Source organism: Budorcas taxicolor, chromosome 8 (assembly GCF_023091745.1).
Source record: "Budorcas taxicolor isolate Tak-1 chromosome 8, Takin1.1, whole genome shotgun sequence".
Lineage (NCBI taxonomy): Eukaryota > Metazoa > Chordata > Mammalia > Artiodactyla > Bovidae > Budorcas > Budorcas taxicolor.
The window spans coordinates 80448561-80469483 of NC_068917.1; positions in this window are offsets into that span (position 1 = coordinate 80448561).

Below are 20923 nucleotides of genomic sequence, written 5' to 3' on the forward strand. Positions count from 1 at the left end.
AGAGCTGGGTAATCCTCAGGGAGGCAGCCCATCAGGAATACCAGAGGACCAGAGCGGGGTTGGGGGAGAAGCTACGGTTAAAGGAAAGCCTATCTGGTCAACCATGTGGCTCAGACTCAGGCTATTGCCTCTGAGCTAAAGAAAGCTACCGCTGTCCTTGTCTTCACCCATGGGCTCTGAAGGTGTCTCTACAGAGCTTGAGGATGACAGCTCTTCTGCCTGCTTGAGTAAGCTTGACAGGTGAGAACCCTGATGGGGCTTTAAAGCCACATTTGGATGGTCTAGACATATGGCCAATGTTGAGACTGACTCATAGAGTTCTTGAGGCTTTGGAAGAAGGTCATACGTATATACATGCACTCAAACTCCTCAGGGTTACTTAGTGTGTGAACTTCAGTCTTCCCAGGAGCAGAGACCCCAAAGAACCATCAGCACGGTTAAAAATGACAGCCATCAAAGCAGCAATAATCGTTAGAAAAGGTCCATTTTTCTACCTTCCAAGAAGTGTCAAAGACTTTCACAAGAAACTCTGGATGCTTGCTCAATTGCTCAAGCCTTCTGGACATCTGTTTGCATGAGGAGATAAAGAGCATCTTTAGAGAAAGGTAGCCTGAAGTCAGAGAGAAGCAGGGAGACAAGTTAGGTTCAGCACTTGGGGCCAGTCTAAGAGCACCATGGTATCTGTAGCCCAATTGTCTCCTGGTCCAGCCTAGAAGTGGAAGCTGGAGGATGGATGAGTTAGAATGAATGACAAAACCTTCCTAAAACCCTCCTGCCCAACTCTTGCAGACTCAAAGCCATTGTTGCTTATCCAGGCTGTCCAAGGGAGATCCAGGACAGCTGGGCTGGTAGTTCTAAGTCTGACTTGAGAAAGCAAGTTGATCCTCAGCCAGGGAGGAAAGGGTCATTGATTCACAAATAGCCACAGCCCTGCTGTTAGGACAATGAGCTTTCCTCATACTGTGCTGAATCCGAGAACAATTATGCTCTCCTTGGTGAGCTGAGTGACTGAGGAAATCAGATGCAGCCTTTACTGATGGGGAAAATGGACTAAAATTCAGCATCTGCTACTTCTGTCCTTATCTTATAGCCTGAGCTCACAACTGTCCCCTCCAGATCCAGTGACAGAGCAGAGAAAGACCCCATCAACATGTGGTTTGCAAGATAATAACAAGAGGAAATGAAGAAGGGCAGAGAACCCCAAGGCAGGGGGATCCCAGACACTTGGGGGTACTTGGAAAATGGGGCTTTACAGAAGAATGTGGCGTTGGCACAAGTCAGGGAAGAAGGTGCCAACATTGGGCATGTTCCTTTAGAAGGTCTTAAGCTATCAGACCTTCCCCGGGGGATCTAAAATAACAGCAAGTTCAATAAAGCACCAATGTTTGTTTCCCTGCTCTGAGATCCATTAGACTCCTTAGTAAAGAACTCCATATGCTTGCACATGATTGGCTCAGATGAGATGGGTGGGACTAAGGCCAGGGAGAGCAGTGACAGCCCAGCTTTCTTTAGAGGATTCTGGCTGGACTAGAATCCTGGCTGGACTAGGGATAGAAATGGAAAATTCTCAGGCCAGGAGAAGCAGAGAATGACCAAATTATCCAATTACTATCCTGTGTTGGTAAGGCATACTCTTTGAGACTGGAAAGGTGTGGGCCTGTCCTACTCTGAAGTGAAGTGAAGTCACTCAGTTGTGTCTGACTCTTTGTGACCACATGGACTACAGCCCATCAGGCTCCTCCGTCCATGGGATTTTCCAGGCAAGAGTACTGGAGTGGGCTGCCATTTCCTTCTCCAGGGGATCTTCCTGACCCAGGGATCGAACCCGGGTCTCCCACATTGGAGGCAGATGATTTTACCCTCTGAGCCACCAGGGAAGTCCACTCTAGCTACTACCATTTCACTGAAAATGCTGCAGAACGCTGAATACAACTCCATGCATGGCCAGGAGACCATGCTGCAAATGGGTTAAGCACACTGCCTTGAAATGAAGATGGCCTCAGACAGGGTAGAGCCTGGTTCTGCTACACAGTAGCTCTGAGACTGTGAGCTCTGAGTTGGGCAATTAACACAACTATTCATGACTTAGTTCCCCCACTTACTGAGTCGTAATAATCATGCTATTTCCTCACTGAGTTCTTTAGAGAATTGAGATAACACATGTAAATACTTGGCCCAGAACTTGGCTGTGTTAATTTCTTATGGCTGCTGTAACAAATTACCACAACCTTAATGGCATAAAGCAAAACAAATTTTGTGTCTTACAATGCTGGAGGTCAGAAGTCTGAACTGGGTCTCACTGACCTAAAATTAAGGTACCAGCAGGGCTATATTTCTTCTGGAGACTAAGGAAGGATTCATTCTCCTACTTTTGTCAGCTACTGAAGGCGGTCTTTATTCCTTGGTTTGTGGCTCCTCTCTCCATCCTCAGAGCTAGAAGTATAGTATCTTGAGCTCTATCTATGATTCTGATGCTTCTACTTTCATCTTTCACTTAAAGGGACTCTTTTGATTAGATTGGACCCACCCCACAGGATCCTGGATAACCACTCCTTATCAAGATCATTAATTTAATCATATCTGCAAAATCTCTTTTGCTATGTAAAGTAACATGTTCATAGGTTCTGAAGATTATGACTTTTGAGAGATCATTATTGTGTGACAAGCACATTAGCTTAAGTTGAAAGCTTAATATATATTGACCACTCTTAATTTTCTTATACCTCAACTGAATGTAAAATAATAAATGGAAACAAGAGTGTTTTTTCCTTTGATCTGAACACTGCTGAGCTTTGGTTCCTTGAGGATGACAATATACTACAGAGGCAGTGGAAACGGTAGTGGTGTTGTGTTGTGCGGGCTGGTCTCCAGCAGAGGTGTCCCTGGTATTCCCAAGGGTAGTATTCTACCCAAGGAGGAGGAAGGAATAGTTTCTGGTAGAAACTGTGACACCTAGCAAGCATGCCAGAGATGGCCATGCTAGACAGAAGCACTGATTCCCAGAAGAACCAGCCTTGGCATTTGGTGGGAGGCAGCTTGACAACAAACTGTAGAAAACAATGGCCAAATAGGGTGTTCTTGCTTACCTATAGGTTTACAACTTATATTGTCTCAGAGCAAGAGAAGAAAGACAATGATAATTACTATGTAGTGAATGTCCAGACTTCTTGCCAAGCACATGTTTAATTCCACTGGTCATGCCAAAAATAATGGGAAAGCCTTTGTAGAAGCTGGAACTCCTGCAATAGCATGCAGGGGCAAGAACATATTAAAAATGCAGATTCTTAATCTTAATATGTGAATTGAGCACATCATTTTATTTTGGTGTTTTGACATCTTGGGGCTTGCTGACACTGGAAGTGACTGTCCCTCCCAGGATTAAATAATTCCCAGAGAGAGCAAAGAACTCACCAAGAGAATGCCTTTCAGATGCAAACCAGCCAATCAGAAGCCCATACCCTAGTCACCATCTTCATTAGGCTTTCACTGGTCTATCACTCAGTTGTGTCTTACTCTTTGCCACACCATGGACTGTAGCCCACCAAGCTCCTCTGTCCATGGAATCCTCCAGCAAGAATATTGGAGTGGGTTGCCATTCCCTTCTCAGGAGTTCTTCTCAACCCAAGGATTGAACCTGGGTCTCCTGCATTGCAGTCATATTCTTTACTGTCATACTCAGGGAATTAGTTCCCTGTCCTAATCATTCCAGATCCAGGTACCAGAAGACTTGGAACACACACTCCATCCCAGAGATCACTGAAATTATTCAAATTAGCTAATCTTAAATGGCAACCTACTCTGGTATTCTTGCCTGGAAAATCCCATGGACAGAGTCTGGTGGGCTACAGTCCACGGGGTTGCAAAGAATTGGGCACAACTCAGCATTGGAGCAAATCTGCTTTTTTTCCTTTTACTTCCCATGGAAGTAACAATAAAGACTCTTGCCCACTATTTTCCCTCCCTCCTTTGGCCTCTTGACTGTCCCTGGTGCTTCTACATGTGGCCCTGCCTGGCATGGCTTGCTGAGTAGTAAGCTGTCTTTTCAATAGTAGTTGTCTCCTAATATTTTGGCCTCCTCATTTGTGCATGCTAAGTCACTTCAGTCATGTCCAACTCTTTGCGATCCTGTGGACTGTAGCCCGCCAGGCTCCTTTGTCTGTAGGATTTTCCAGGCAAGAATACTGAAGTGGGTTGCCATTTCCTTCTCCAGGAGATATTCCTTCTCCAGGGATTGAACCAGGGTCTCTTACATCTCCTGCGTTAGCAGGTGGGTTCTTTATCATTACTGCCACCGGGGAAGACTCCTTATACTTGAATAATAATAAAACCTACATTTTGAAACAGTATTTGCCCACATTTAACTCTAGACTGGTGTGGCCAAGGGAACCCTGAGTACTGAGCTCAGTGCTGAGCACCATAGAGGAGCTCTGGGAATGCCTGACCTCGTTCCTCCCTTCCTCTCTCTTTCTTTCCCTTTCCTTGACTGTGACCTCATTGATTTGCTCTAGATGCTCTAGTCTTTCCCAGCAGCCTCACTGCTTATACCTCTCAGTTTATGCTGGCATTGTTCCTCCTCCCAAAGAGCTGTCTAAGCACTCTTTTCCCCATGCTGTCCCACTTTGAGAGGCTGGGGATGAGGTCACAGTGTGGCATCAGCATTTACATTGCTCAAGCAGTGCTGTCAGAGACTGAGCTAGCATTCTTTCCATCTACCCATGAGCAACAATCTGTCAATACCCAGATCCTGGAAGCTGCATGATCCTCCTCTTGAACTTGGTCCAGACATTGCACAGATGAACCTTCATCTTCACTGGGACAGCTCTGTAGGTTATCATCCGATTTTCTTATTTTGTTTGTCTATTCTCACCTCATCTCTCCATCCCCTCTGCTCAGTCTAGAACTTGCCTCTTGGGTTTACCGCTCCTCATTAGCACTTTCTCCAGAAAAGGTGCCCTAGGTTGTCTGAGTTTCCTCTGAAAGCTGAGCCTGGGAAAGATAGTTATTTGGGAGTGATTTCTAGAATCCAGAGTGTGGGAGCAAGGAGTGAGATGGAGAGGGAGGAAAAGCCAACAGGGATGTGCCACAGGGCTGGTCACCACTGCAGGCCACAGAGGCTCAGGCCACTGGGGTTCTCAGGGGGAACCTGTACAATGCACCTCTGAATTGTCCTTCTGAATGTTAGGAGCCTGGGACATTTATCCACCAACTCCTGTGACCCTTTGGCAAATGGTTGCCTGGGGGGTGGAGGTGGGATGTTAACACCTCCCTACTTCTGGGAGGAGCTTGAACCTAGGCAGAGAGAGCTCCAGGGCTTAGGATAAAGCCTGGAGGCAGAAAAGCAGAGGGGCCTTGAGATGAAACTCAAGATGTGAAGCTGGCAGCACTCAGAGAGCTGTCTACCTTAGGTGTGCTCAAGTCAAGAGGGCTTATAGGACTTCCCTGGTGGTGCAGCGGTTATGAATCTGACTGCTAACGCTGTGGACACAGTTTTGATCCCTAGTCCAGGAAGATCCCACATGCCGAGAGGTAACTAAGCCCATGCACCACAACTACTGAACCCACATGGTGCAACTACTAAAGCCCACATGCCTAGAGCCTGTGCTCTGCAACAAGAGAAGCCACCAAAATGAGAAGCTTGCATACCACAACGAAATGTAGACAGAGACAGTGAATATGTTAGCACACCCTGGGTGAACAGGTGATGCAGACTCTTACCAAAATACTTTGGCACAGGGTACGATCTTAGATTTCTGGATGACTTTCAGAAAAGGGGAAGGAAAATAAGAAAAATTAAGAATAAGTTTCCTGCCGGCCTGGTGAAGAGGGGATTTGAGGTTGATAATTTAATTGACTTATTTAAAATAAGGAGTTTTTGGACTTAGGTGTATACCTACCACACAAACATTTATTGAATGTTTTCTTTATGGCAGGCATCATGCTTGACATTGAAAATATAAAAATGACTAAGATATGGCCCTTTGCTTCAAAGGTGCACACATCCAGTCAAAGGGTCAGACGTACAAGATGAGGGAGCTTCAAACATACATGTGATATAAATGTATAATAATGGGTATCTGTGGGTATTATGGAGCTGAAGGACAGGGGTAGAGGGAAGAGTGAAGAGAAGGGTATTGAAAGATAGGATGTTCAAATTGAGCCTGAAAAGGTGAGCAGGAATGATTTATCTGAAAGATGGATGGGAGAGGAGGGAGGCTGTACGGGGAGTGAGAAGAGGGTGAGGAGAGTCCGAGGCATCTGTATGACTTTTCTGTTGCTGAATAACAAGTTGTCACAAACTTAGCAGCTTAAAATGACACATGCATTTATTATCTCACAGTTTTTGTGGGTCATGACTCAAGGCGCCCCTTAGCTGGATTCTCTGCTTCAAGTTGTCACCCTGCTGCACAAAACAATCATACAATTTTCATGGTTCAATGGTGACTATAATAATAATGCAAAACCTTGTAATATATAATCTCTGCAGCCAATTTTGATAAATACTGCTTAATTTACTCCTTTCACAGCCCCTGCCTCCCAGCAGAAACTGTGGTTCAATATCACTTTTTTTTGTTTTTGGAAGGAGGTAAATTTTTACTGAAATGCATGACTCTGACCTTGAAAGCGGCATTCTCATTAATCTCTCCTTTTCATGAGTTTAAAAATGTTTCCATCTGAGCATTAATCATATGAACATGATGTTGACACTTTCCCAAGAAATGGTCAATACCAACAATAGCTCAGGAATGCATATTTTGACAAGGCTGAATTTGATGATCTGCATGTTTTGAGAAATTGTTGGAATTTCCAGCTGAGGGAGTGGCACCAAGAGGGCCAAGCTTCATGGATTTACCAGAAACTTATTTATAACCTTTTTAGCATATTGATTCCAAAGGGACATAACATCTTCATAGGTTATCTTCTCAGCATCTTTCAAATAATCTGCCCTGAGCTAGGTCTGGATCCAGGGCTACCAATAAGATTCAATAAGATGTTGTAATCTTAGGCCTGATTATTCTATAATTGGATTTACACAGTGTTTAGGAAGAGAACGTTGGGGTCATACTTTTCTGGAGCTGTGTACTTTGGAATTGCCCAGGAGTCTCTGCATTCTTCAGCCCTAGAAGTCACTCTGTTTTCTTGTGTTGAAAGCTTCATTCTGAAAGTGGACCTTCAACCTCATGCTCCAGCTCCTCTATTGTAATTGTTCTAAAGAAGGTTCTTATTGAAATTTTGTTAGGAAATTATCCATTTTATCTAGTTTTTCAAACTCACTTCCATCAATTTTCACAGAATATTCTCTGAAGGTTGTTTTGATCTTTTCTGTGCCTGTGTTTATATCTCATTTCTCATTGCTAATTCTAAATGATTTTTCTCTCTTTCCCAAATCAGGTTTAGAAGGGTTTATCTTTTTTTACTGATCTTTTCAAAGAATGAGATTTTTATTTTATTTCTCTTTTCTCTTTACTTTTTAAATTTTCTCTCTTTTTCTTTCTAATTCCAGTTAACCGTATTGGTCTTTAACTAATTTATTAAGATGAACCCTCGCTCTTGCCTGGGAAATCCCATGGACAGAGGAACCTGATTGGCTACAGTCCCTGGAGTTGAAAAGAGTTGGACATGACCTAGTGACTAAACAACACCACCGCCAACAGCAAGATGAACTCAAAGTATCTTTGATTTTAGTCTTTGAGGCTATTTGAGGCTATAATTTTCTTCTAAGTGAAGCTTTTGCTGTGTCCCACAGATGCTGTTCTAAAGTATCCTCATTTTAATGACTTCCTAGGTAGCTTTCAAATGTAGTTTTAGTTCATCTTTGGTACAAGGATCAGATAGATATTTTTCTTAATTTATAATAGTTGAATTTCTTCTTATTAGGCTTATAGTTGTGCATGTGACCTCGACAACTCTTACTTTTTAAAATTTATGAAGATTTGCTTTATGGCCAAGTATTTGACTTATTTTGGGCATACAAATAAGCATATTTCTCTATTCAGGATGTCATTTCTTATATATGTGCTAATTACTCTATATCCTCATTTATTTTTTGCCTTCAAGATGTGCCCTGAAAAAGTACATTAAAGTACCCTACTATTTTCATTTCTGATAGTTTTTGACATATAATTAGGAACTATGTTGTATGCAGCCTGAAAAACTTCAGAGGAATAAAGAATACATGCAAGGCCATGAGTTTACTGTAATCCAAGTTGCCTGACAAAAGCTAATGTAAATTTCTGAGCTAGCATAGCTTCAGTGCAGGCCTTAAAGAATTCCCATGTATAAATTAAAGGAACTTGAACTCAAGGAGATAAAACATCATAAATAAAAGCAGAAACCAAGATTATTGGATACAACAGAAAGAGTAAGTGTATTTAGTATTCATTTACAAATACTTATAGTGTCCTGTAAGTGTCAGGCACTATTTTAAGTACTGGAGATACAATAATAATAATAATGATAATAATAACTGCAGAAAAGATCTCTGCTTTTAGTCATATACATTCAAGTTAAATATATCAACTCTATAGTTTTTGAAAGTAAGAGGTGCTGTAGAGGAAGATAAAGGAAGGAGTGGATATAAGGAATATACGTGGTATTTGCTGTGTGCTGTGCTTAGTCAGTCATGTCCAACTCTTTGCGACCCCATGGACTGTAGCCTGCAAGGCACCTCTGTCAGTGGGGATTCTCCAGGCAAGAATACTGGAGTGGGTTGCCATGCCCTCCTTCAAGGGGTCTTCCCAACCCAGGGATTGAACCCAGATCTCCCACATTGCAGGTGGATTCTTTACCATTTGAGCCACCAGGGAAGCCCTGTGTTGGATGGTGACATTTAAATAAAAACTTGAAGGAAGTAAAGCAGTAAGACATGCATATTTCTTGTAGTCAAGTGAAAACATTCTACTTGTTTACAATAGAGATCAGTCAGAGCAAAAATTTGGAGGTGGAAGTATACTCGCAATAGAAGGGAGTCAGGATGGCTGAGATGGGAATCAAGTGGGAGAAGTAGAATGTAAGGTCAGAGAGAAAGTTTAAAAAAGAGAATGAAATAAGATTATGGGAAAAAGAGACTATTAAAATCACTAAGCAGATATAAAATGAGCCAACTGAAGCTTCTAAGACTGAAAAAAAGAGTCACAGTTAATATGTAAGAGGCACTGGCTGTTTTGAACCTCAGATAAGACACAGCTGAAGAGAAAATAAGTGAACTGAAATAGAGCTGAAGAAATTCTGTAGAATACAGCAAAAAAGACAAAGGGATAGAAAACATGGAACAAGTTTAATATATGTTTAATGAGAATTCAAGAAGGAGGAAAGAGAGGGAATAAAGGAAACTCAACATTCCAAGTCAAAAAGCCATACTCAGTACTTCAAGAACGGAAAGCATCAATTTTCAGTTTCAGAAAGCCCAATAGATCCAAAGTCAGATAAATAAAGGAAAATCCATATCTAGAAACAACAGAGAGGACACCAGAGACATGTTAAAAAAAACCCAAAAAACCAAAAGAAGACAAAGAAGAGAAAAAGAATGACAATTCAACTTACAGCTGACTTCCATAAATGGAAGTTATGGACTATGAAATAATTTTCATAAGTGTTGAATCTACATGTAGTGCATATCTGTTCTCTATATTTTATATTTAATGAAACTGCCTTTCAAAGTTAAGAGAAGCTACTATCAAATAAACAAAAATTGTGGTCCAACCAAATCTGTCTATCTGTAAAGGAAATCTGGAAATGTCTATTTTAGGGAAAATGAAAATTATCCCAGAGAGGAGATCTGAGATGCAGGAAGGAAAGAAAAATATACAAACCCAGTAAAGATAAAGGTCAGTATGAACACATATGATTAGGTAAATCTCATAATGATTTGTGGATTAGAAGAACATAAACACTGATTAAAAGTGGCATATGAGTCAATTGTAAAGGTGATTAGAGTTAAGGTATTCTTGAGTTCTTGGAGTCTTTGTGACAAAGGTGAACACAGTGATCAATTTTGGATTTTTTAGGGAAACCACCACCTCTCAAAGAAAGAAAGAAAGAAATATCTTTTAAAATTCTCAAATTACTAGAGTGAAAAATTGAAATGAGATAAAAATGGAGTCAATATCAAAAGAGTTAAGAAAGAAAAGAAAGAAGAGAAAAATTAGAATAGGCTGTACAAAAGCAAATGACAGAAGTAAATTCAAATACTAGTAATCCAGTCAATGTCAATGAACAATCAATCTGAAAAGATAGTGGTTATCAGATTGAATTAAAAATCTTTATGCTACTAATTAAAACTTAAAAATAGGGACAAAGAAATGTTGAAAATAGGGTCAAAGAAATGTTGAAAATAAGAAGATGGAAAAAACATGTACAAAATAAGTAGCAATGAAAACAGCTGCATAATTATATTAATTAAATAGACATAAAATGATATTTAGCAGAGCAAAATTAGTCACTACATATAAATATAAAAGATTTGATTCACCAAGAGATTTAAAATTCACAAAACTTGTATACTTTTAATAGAATAGCCACCACACACATAAAGCAAAAGCTGACAAAAGTACAAGGAATAAAAGATAAATTCATCATCACAGTGGGAGATTTTCATTCATCAATTTTAGTAACAAAACAGATTTTTAAAAGTCAATAAGCATATAGAATGTTTGAATATTACAATTAAACTTGACCAAATGGATACATTTATAATTAACTCCAAAGTACACATTTTTATGTGTATATGAATAATCTATGAAAAGCAATCACCCAAATAGTCATAAAGCACATTTCAATAGATTTCAAAGAGCTGACAACATATAGAGTATACTATCTGACCACAGAATAAGTGTTTTTATTATCTATTTATACTCAAAAAAGATAAGTAGAAAAACTCATACGTGGAATTTTTAAAAAAATCACTACCTCATGGTTAAAAGAAAATCATATAAGAAGTAAGGATGTATACAGAACAAAATATTAATAAAATACTGAAGCTTATAAGATGCAGCTAAACTAGGATCTGGAGGTAAAATTAAAACCATATATTTATATTTAAAAAAAGGCTAAAAATTAATGAGGTAAGCATTCAACTTAAGAAATTAGGAAAAGAATAATAGAATAAACCTACAGACAGTAGAAATATAAATTGAAAACACAGATAGACAGGCAGAATCAATAAGGCCAAAGGGGATTCTTTATAAACATTAATAAGATTGATAAAACTCTGGCAAGAGGAACAAGGAAAGAAAGAAAAAAGCTAAATAAACAAAAAATGAAAGACAAGGATATAGATGTGCCAGATTTAAAAAATAATGAGAAACTATTATGAACCAACTTTATGACAAGAGTAAAAAACTTAGGTGAAGTGAACAAATTCTTAAAAATATATATGTAGCATTGCAAAAGATTTAAGAAAGAATAAAACCAGAATAGTCCTATAACTGATAGCTTAAGAATCTCCTCCTTAAAGAAAGAAGCACGCTTACATGGTTTTACAGGGAAGTTCTCCCTAACACTTGAGGAATAGAAAATTTCAATCTTACATGGACTTTTCCAAAGCATATAGAATGGGAGTACTCCTCAACTTACTTAAAGAGGCTACTATAATTTTGATGCCAAATCAGAATAGAAATTAAAAGAAAGGATCATCACAGACTCTTCTTGCTCCTGATACAGATACTGAAATCCTTTGCAAAATATTAGCAAGTTGAATTCAACATACATAAAAACACAAAACTCATGACCAAGTTTGGTCTATGATAGGCATGAAAGATTGGTTTGATGTTAAAAATTTGATTAATGTAATTCAGTGCATTAATAGCAGAAAGGGAATAACTATTTGATTATCTCCATAGACATAGAAAAAAAAAAACACTTGATAAATTTAACATCCAGTCATGACAGAAACCTTTAGCAAGCTGAAGAATTTCTACTTGATAATAGGTAACTACAAAAAGCTTTCAGCAAATCTCATACTTAATGGTGAAGAAGGGAAGAAGGAAGGATGTATGAAGTTCTTTTTTTCTCTAATGTGTCTAGTCAGAGAAGTAAGGTGATATAAAAGTGATATAAAGTAATCTAGTCAGAGTAGTAAGGTGATATAAAGAAATTAATGTATAAAAAATAAGAAGAAAAACTTGTAGGATTTCCTATACCTTGCAACCAAAAATAAGCCAAAATTAAATGTACTCTAAATCTGTTGGAATGAACAATGTTAATCTAATTGTTTTTTCTTCTGTTTACTATGGCTTTAAATCAAAGAGCAGGGTTTTGTAACCTTGACACTGTGAAGAATGTAAGCTGGATACTCTAAGTTTTTGTTGCGAATAATTCTGTCTTGTGCATTGTAGGCTGTTTAGTGGCATTCCTGGCTTTTACCCAGTATTTGCCAAAGTAATACTCCCATCCCAGTTGTGAGAACCAAAAATGTATCCAGACGTTGCTAATGTCCCCCAACAAACTGCTCCTCAATTGAGAACCATTGCCCTAGAGAAACATCCATTATGACATCCTGTCTCCAGACATTTTATTCACATGATGTCAATTTGTTATTATCTGTCTATATCATTCACAAAATGAAACACAACCTCATTTAAGCCACTGACCCAAATAACAATTTCTTGCAGGTATTTTCTTAAGTTTATGCTTTTGAAGGCTGCCGCAGAGCTCTTTACATATGATTGTGATGCAAATGAGTTTCTGTTATGAGAAAGGTTCTACCTGCAATTTTGGGTTGTGGCTAATTTATTCTTGGCAGGTTGCGGTGTGCCCAACTCATAGAAAGGACACCACAGGAGGAGATTCATCGGTGAGGCTAATCTTTCTAACCCAGAAAAGCTGTGATTTATATATTTTCCCTTGTCTGCAGGAGAAATAATTACAATTAGACACTTAGAACCCATTTAACAAAGGAGATGAGTTGGAGGCTTCAAATTTTTCAGGTGGCGGGGAGGGGGTGTGGTGTGGCACATGGGGGCTACTGGAAGTTAGGAAACACATCTGAGGTGGAGAGACTGGTGGGGATGCATGCCCTGTGTTGGAGAAAGGTTTAGCGCAGGTCATTGATACTGAGAATCAGATGTCTTGCTAGGAGAGCTAGACCACCCCTAGCCCAGTTCCCAGGGAGCTTGGAATAAAATTCTCAACAGCTATTTAAGAAAACCACAGTAAGCACTGGTTCATTCACATCTGCTGTGCTGTGCTTAGTCACTCAGCTGTGTCCAACTCTTTGCGACTCTGTAGAATGTAGCCTGCCAGGCTCCTCTGTCCATGAGATTATCCAGGCAAGAATACTGGAGTGGGTTGCCATACATCCTCCAGGGGATCTTCCCAATCCAGGAATCGGACCAAGGTCTCCTTCATTGCAGGCAGATTCTTTGCCAGCTGAGCTATCAGGAAGTCCCTCATTTGCATCCACCATGCGCCAAACCTTTGAGGAGGCAACTGGTTCCCTATCTTAGTTAGGGCTCATTATAAGCAACAGAAGACTCAAATGGTTTAAAGCACAAGAGAATTTGTTGTCTGCCATAAAGTTATGAGGTGCCGGGGGTGGGGGTGGTTTGTTTTCCAGCCTGACGCTGTCATCAGGGTTGTGGCTTGCTTTCTCTGTGACTCTTTGAGTCCTGCCTCGTCTGGGTGGCTCCTTCATCTCAGGCTGGTAGCCAAGTCTCTGATGTTGGCTCCTGGGGCCACATACTTCCTCATCCATAGCTTCTCTTTCCTGCATTTGTAGAATAAGTGTCCTCTTAAGACACCAGTTCACTTGAATCAGTCCTCTTGAGGAGGGTGATACCGTGCTCTAGCCTGCCTGAGCCCACGTGTCTGCTATCTCTGAAGGCACTGTGACAGAGCCAGGGGTGGTGATATAAACCCTCAGACCTTATGTCTGCTGCACAGAGGGTGGGCTACGTGCTGGCAAGTGGATGATGATGCCCACCACTCACAGACTCTGACTTGAGGGGAAAGTTGCCTGTGGAGGTCTGGTAATTTAAAGTTGATTAAAAAAAAAAAAACAAACAACTGTCACACTGCAGATCAAAGCCCTCCCCAGACTTCTGTAGCTCTCAGCCGAGGTGCGGTTTGAGGCAGAGTGTGGAGCAGCCCAGTGTGGCGAGGCAGACCTGGAAAACTAATACAGCTGTGACCTCTGCCAGTTCCGGGCCTATTGGTTCTCATACCCTTTCCTCATCCTTCTGCTCTGCATTGGAAGAGGACAGATGTCCAGAGACAGCCTTTCCCAGGCTCTGAGGTTGCTTTTCTTCTAGCTGGGTTTGCCAATGGGAGGTGCTGGCAGGGAGTGAGAGGGTAGGAAAAAGAGAGAAGCCACTATGTGCCTCTGGCAGCATCCAGCAACAGTAAGGTCTCTGAGGCCATAGCTCCAAATCCCACAGCTATTCCAGGCCTGCTGTGTGTCCAGTGTCCTCCCAGCACCCCTGCCCCTTAGGTCCCGGAACCACTTTAGCCGGTGCCTCCAGCCAAGGTGTGGCAACCGCTCCCTGTGATTGCCAATCTCTGGCACCATCTCCCTTCAGCTTCTCAGCTCTTCCATTCTCTTCCATCTCCGTGTCACCAATACCCAGCACTAAATTTCCTCTGGTTTAAGCACTTAGAGAGCCTTTTCTTTCCCAGTTGTTCCTAACCCAAGCCTGGAGTGTTTTTCCAGCTTAGTGTGGCCTGGGGAAGCAAGGGTTACATGTTTGAACCAAATTCAGCTGAGACCTCCAGAGTGTTACTGACCCAACCTCTACACTTCAGTAAGCAGCTCTCTGTTGGAAATTAAAATACATCTTTATTCTTTCCCCACCCGTCTTTGGAGTCAGAGGTTGAGGGCATGATGTCCTTGGGGATGAAGTATTGAGATTGTCAATAGAAATAATGACAACTGATGGAACGTTTAGGTCTGATTTACAAGTGATGCTGGATTTGCATTAGTGTGGTAGGTTTAAAATAACATCCATGCATTAGATGATATTCAGATTTAATGGAAAAATAATGACTGCATTAAATCAGGTTTTATTGTTATGGAGGGTTTTAATTTGGCAGGACCATTTTCGTTTTGTGATCTAGAAAGGGCTCAACCAAGGAAGGTGGAGATTTCATGCCGCTTCTTGACCTATATCCTTTCTACACTCACCCAGAGATGATTGTACCTTTTGAACAGGTTAACCTTTTCTGTCCTTTTTAAAGCATTTTTTCCTCAGAAAGTAGTTTTCACTTATTGAAACCTTACAGATTAATTTAAAAGTAATAAAAATTAAAGTCATTGTTCTTCCTTGTTTTATGAAATGGAGTTTCCATTGTGGGTTTTTTTTTCTTTTTAAAGAGGAAATGCATCATTAAAGTCATTGCATTATTTATCAGAGAAGCTAATGAAATCATAACTGCAGTAACTGAATACATGCTGCCCAGTGCTGGTTTGAGAAAGTGCCTATAAAACCCCAGTTAATCATCGTGGGACCAATGCCTTTTATACTTCAGCTCGTGAAACCAAAATCTTTGCAGTGTTTATGTAAAGGCCTCAAAATGCTTGACTCGTACCAAGGCAAGAAAATCACAGTTATAGGATGAGGGTGAAATCGGGTCAGAATTTGCTAGCCAGAGGCAGGAGCAGGAGTGGATTTTTGTGAGACTTCAAAAGATGCTGTAAAGATTGCCTCCTGGCCTGCTTGTCTCTTGCTGCAATGTTACCTGTTAATTTATTGATCTTTCCTCCTGCCTAGGTCAGCTGTTATCACAGGGATAAAAGCTAATAGCTGTGGAGAGGTAATGGCAAACACACAGACCAGTCCACTGTATTACCAAGGAGGGAACTGATGCTAAGGATGGAAGTGACTTGTTGAGTGTAGGGTGAAAACCTGGGTCCTTCCTGGTTGTCTCACTGCCTCCCTCCTGGTGGGGTGGCATGCCTTGGGACCAGGGCTTTGAAGTTCCAGAAAGACTTGGGAATTGCAGGGCTAAAGGAACCCAAAGAGTTGATCTTCTGGGCCTGCAGCCGGTCAACCCTCTGTCTTCCCTGTCAACACGCCACCCCCTCCACTAGCTTCCCTTCCATGTCCCTGTATCTGTCCTTCCTCTCTCTTTCACTTATCATGTCATGTTGAGCAGCACGAGGCCTGGTGGATGGGCCTTTACAGGCATGAGCACGCACCTAAGCATCTGGGAAGGCCCTTCGATGAGGGGCGGAGGTCCTCCAGCATCCCACCAGGCTATTGTCGCTGTGGCTGGGGAGGGGGCTGGGTTCTCAGTGCTCCCCTTCTAGCATCAGGGGTGGCTTTATAGAGGTGACAGAGACAAGCCCATTGGCATTTTTTATTCTATCTGACTGACTGGATATTTAAGCTAAAATGCACTCAATGCTACACAATCTTTAGTCCATTCTTAGCTCTTGCCCTTTGGGGTTGCACACCTGGGATCTCCTCCAGCCTTTCTCCCCTAGTCACACTCTCCTGGTGATGATATCCTATGGTCCCGGGGTGGACACTTGACTCCAGCAGGACCAAGGAGGGCCTTCCTAGGTCATTTGGACTTGGGGCTCATTTTAGGATCTCTCTCCAGGCTGTGAATGAGCTGTAGATATATCATCTGGGAACTCTTAGAGATCTTTTGTGTCTAGAGAATTAACAAAAGAAAACAGAATGAAGCTGATATGTGGAGGCAAACAGAGTTGAGAGATGGCCTGAGTGTGCTTGCTTCCCTTCATTCCTGAGGCCCAGTTACAAGCAGCTGCTCTGAGTACAGCTGTGCGGGGGACGGGGGGTGACTTTCCCTAGATTCTAAATTGAGACCCAAATGCCTTTTTTCCTATGCTCTCTGTCTAAGTGAGTATCTGCCACTGCAACCACAAAGGGCTATGTTTACATCTCTATTGACTGATTGATCGTTTCACTCCTTTGTAGGTTTATGTGCACATTCCGGGATGTTTATAAGCACCTACTGAGTGACACCCTTTATGAGCTCTCACATGTCTTTCTCACCTTATCCATCTTTTTCATATTTTCCTCTTTACTGTGTAGTTTTGTCCATGTCAGATAGACAAGGAAAAATGGTTTTTAATAGCTATTTTAGTTTAGATAGGTTGGAAAGCAGACTTGGTGAGGGAGGTTCTGGAGTATGAGTTTATGACAGGCCCTAAGAGGACTCGGCTGCAGCTTGGTGCAAGTGTGATTAAGTAATCTGTCACCAGGCTTTGTGGTGTATTTATAATTTGCTAGAAGCTACCAGAAAAAGATATACTCCTTGTTCCTGAGATACTTACAATTAAGGAAGTGGAAAAGGGTCAAGATAAATGTGAGGGACTTGTAAATAAGGAGGGGAGATCTAGGAAATGATTTGGACCGCCTGTGGAATGCTGGCCTGCTCTTGCTAAAGAAGATCAATGGGCACTTTTACAGCACTTCTCATTCAGAGATTTCAAGGTATGTGATGAATGCTGCTTAACATGGCTCACCATCCCTTGGGTACTAGAGATTTGGAATAAGAAATAACCAGGGGCCAGAAGGGATGGGAAACATATTTAATAGATGTTCCAGGAGGAGTTAGGTAAGAGAATGTAATTACCTGAACTGGAATTGTGCCACAGCACTAGAAGTGAATAAGCTATCAGATTTTGGATGTAAAAAGATGATCATATCACTGTGGCAGCTCAAATATAAAGGAGCTTGGAAGTTAGTTTCATTGCCTGTTTCACCACATATCTTTCTTATACTCTTATATAAGAAAGTGTTTTATTTTTGAATTTCTCAGAATCACTATTTCTAAGCTAGATGCTTCCTGCAAAGCATGCATCTGATCCATCTCTTCTGTATCATCTGCAGACATCTTCCCACTAGCCTGGAACTCCTGACCTTTCCCTCTTGCATTGCCCCCAGCCTGCAAAGTGATGAACGAGGGAATCTGTCCCCTCTGGGACTTCAGAAAAGACAGATGATGATGCTTTCTTCTTTGCATCCTCCTGTTTCCTTCCTTCCCTCATTTCTGACCTGTACTTCTCATAACCTTTCCAGGTGCTGCCTCATTCCACATCTTTCCCCATCTCCCTTCTCTTCCCAGTTCAACAATCTCTGAAGACTTGGAGAAATTCAGGATGATGAGAAAGGCCAGTTCTGCTTGGATTGCACTCAGACTTGAGTCCTTTAAGCAAGTCTAAGTGTAGTCGATACAAACTTCACAGTTCTCAAGTTCAGCAGTACCAAATGGAATGTATTTTTTGGTAGTAACATTTTTGTTTCTGATCTTGAGCTTCCACTTTTTCTGATACACAAAATGTAGGATTGAACTTCCCTGCTGGTGCGGTGGATAGGAAATCTTCCTGCCAGTGCAGGAAACACAGGTTTGACCCTGGTCTGAGAAGATCCCACATGACCTGAAGCAACTAAGCTCGTGCTCCACAACTGTTGAGTCAGTGCTCTAGAGCCCATGAGCCACAACTTACCCAGCCCGAGTGCTGCCACTACTGAAGCCCATGGGCCCGGAGCCTGTGCTCCACAACAAGAGAAGCCACCACAATGAGAAGCCTGCGCAGTGCAGCGAAGAGTAGACCCATTTGCTGCAGCCAGAGAAAGCCCACACAAAGCAGTGAAGATCCAGTGAGCCAAAAATAAAAAGAAAGAAACACGGGCTCTTGTTACCTTTAGGTGAAATCTGTCAACATTTTGTAATTTCTCAATCGCTGGTGGCTCAGACGGGAAAGCGTCTGCCTACAACGCGGGAGACCCGGGTTCGATCCCTGGGTGGGGAAGATCCCCTGGAGAAGGAAATGGCAACCCACTCCAGTATTCTTGCCTGGAAAATCCCATGGACGGTGGAACCTGGTAGGCTACAGTCGATGGGGTTGCAAAGAGTCGGACACGACTGAGTGACTTCACTTTCACTTTCAATCACTTTAAGTTAAAGAATTAGCTACATTTGGGATCCGTGCCCCCTCTCCCCTCTTTTTTAGTAAACTTCCTTTCTCCTCAGGTTGGTGTCAAGCTTTAGGAAAGCTTGAGTGGTTTACTCAAATGTCCTCAGGTCATCACACTGTCTGTTCTCTATCTGGTCATGTTCTCTGCTGCCAGCCCATGTACCTTGTGTGACCTGCTCCTTAGAATCGGCCACTTCTGTTTGGTTGCCTCCTGAGCTGTTGTGTTGGGCTTATCAGACCCTTGGTGGACAGTTGAAAGGGAGAAGACTCCAGTTCTCATTCATACATTTAGTTTTTCATTCTCTATTTTTGTACCTAAACCCCTAGATTTTGAGCTTTACACGGAAGAACTGGATGCTTCTTATCTCTTTTCTTTCTGACCCTCTAAACATTTCTTCAACCCCTGGAAAATGATAGTTATAGTTTTATAGCCCAAGGGAGGGATGATGGGAAAAGGGAAAAGCTATCCTAATTAATGAATCAGCGTATTATCTCTCCAAATAAGCCAAATTGTTCGGCTGGATATTTTTTGCATGCAAAGTAAAAAAGAACTTGCTAGAAATCATTTGTATTAGTCAATGCTTTTAAAAAGGCATAGTATAGAACCTCTCATTTTCTTATAAGAACCAGTAGGATGTGTGGGTAGGGGGATAAGTAGGATCAGCTGAAGTGAGCCAGTGTGTACAGATGAGAGAGGCTAAGCTCAGAAATCCAGGTTTTCCTTAGTAACAAGCAGGGAATCCCATTTCATCTATGATCAGTCCATTATCACAAGTGACATGCTAGACCAAGGTGACAAAATAAACAGTAACAGCATCAGATTTGAAGAGGTTGTATTTCAAGCAGAGATTCCAAGGTCACCCACCCTAGGAAGAAATATGTCATCTCTAACCCCATGATATGACATTATTAGTAGAAACATATGAGACTGTTTTCACCAACCAGGAAAGGAGGAAAAAAAATCTCTCTCCAATGCTAACATTTGTATTTACCTGCAGGCTCATTATCTCCCAGTGCCTGGCCAGAGACACGGAGGATGCCAACTCCTACTGCTACTCAGGTGGTCCATTTGAACTTGGTTCTTGTTCCTGGAAAACTGACATATTTTCTTTTTTTTGAATTTTAGGGTTTTTAAGTTAAATTTTAGCATTTTAACAGTTTATAATCTTATGTTGGCTGAAACCTCTCTGTCTTGCACAATTACTATTTTTTTAGTTTTGTAACCCACATAATCAGAACGAAGATCACACTGCTTAGCAGTAAGACAGAGGGGTTAGTTTAGATTGTGTTCAAAGACAAAGGGAATGGTCAATACTAGATGACTGTGGCTTGGGGGAGGGTCAAGGAGGAAGGGTCATGGTCAAATCAGAGAGTGTTAAGTGGTGTCTACTAGAAACCTCTTAAATTATCTGGCAGTGAGCTCAGACATGATCTTATTTCTGATACCTTTTTTTTTTTTTCATAAACTGCATACCTAGTAGCAAATTGCTTTTGGAATCTGTATTAGTGTGTCTGGTTACCAAGGCAGAAAAGGCCCACTGATTAACTATACTTTCATCTTAGCACCCAACTTACTTACAAATGTAACATGTTCTAAAGTAGTTCTGCTACAAAATATTTCCATTTGCAGCAACATGTATGGACCTAGAGAGTATCATACTGTGTGAAGTAACTCTGACAGAGAAGGAGAAATATTGTATGACATCCTGTATATGTGGAATCTAAAAAGAAATGATACAAATGAACTTATTTACAGAATAGAAAGAGACTCACAGACTTAGAGAAGGAACTTATGGATGCCAGGTGGAGGGGGAGGTTGGAGGGGTGGGATAATCAGGGAGTTTGGGATGGATGGGTACACACTGCTATATTTAAAATGGATAATCAAAAGGTCCTACTGAGGGAAATGGCTCAATGTTAAGTGGGAAACTAGATGGGAGGGGAGTTTGAGGGAGAATGGATACATGTATATGTATGGCTGAGTCCCTTTGCTGTCCCCTTGAAACTATCATAACATTGTTAATCAACTACACTCCTATA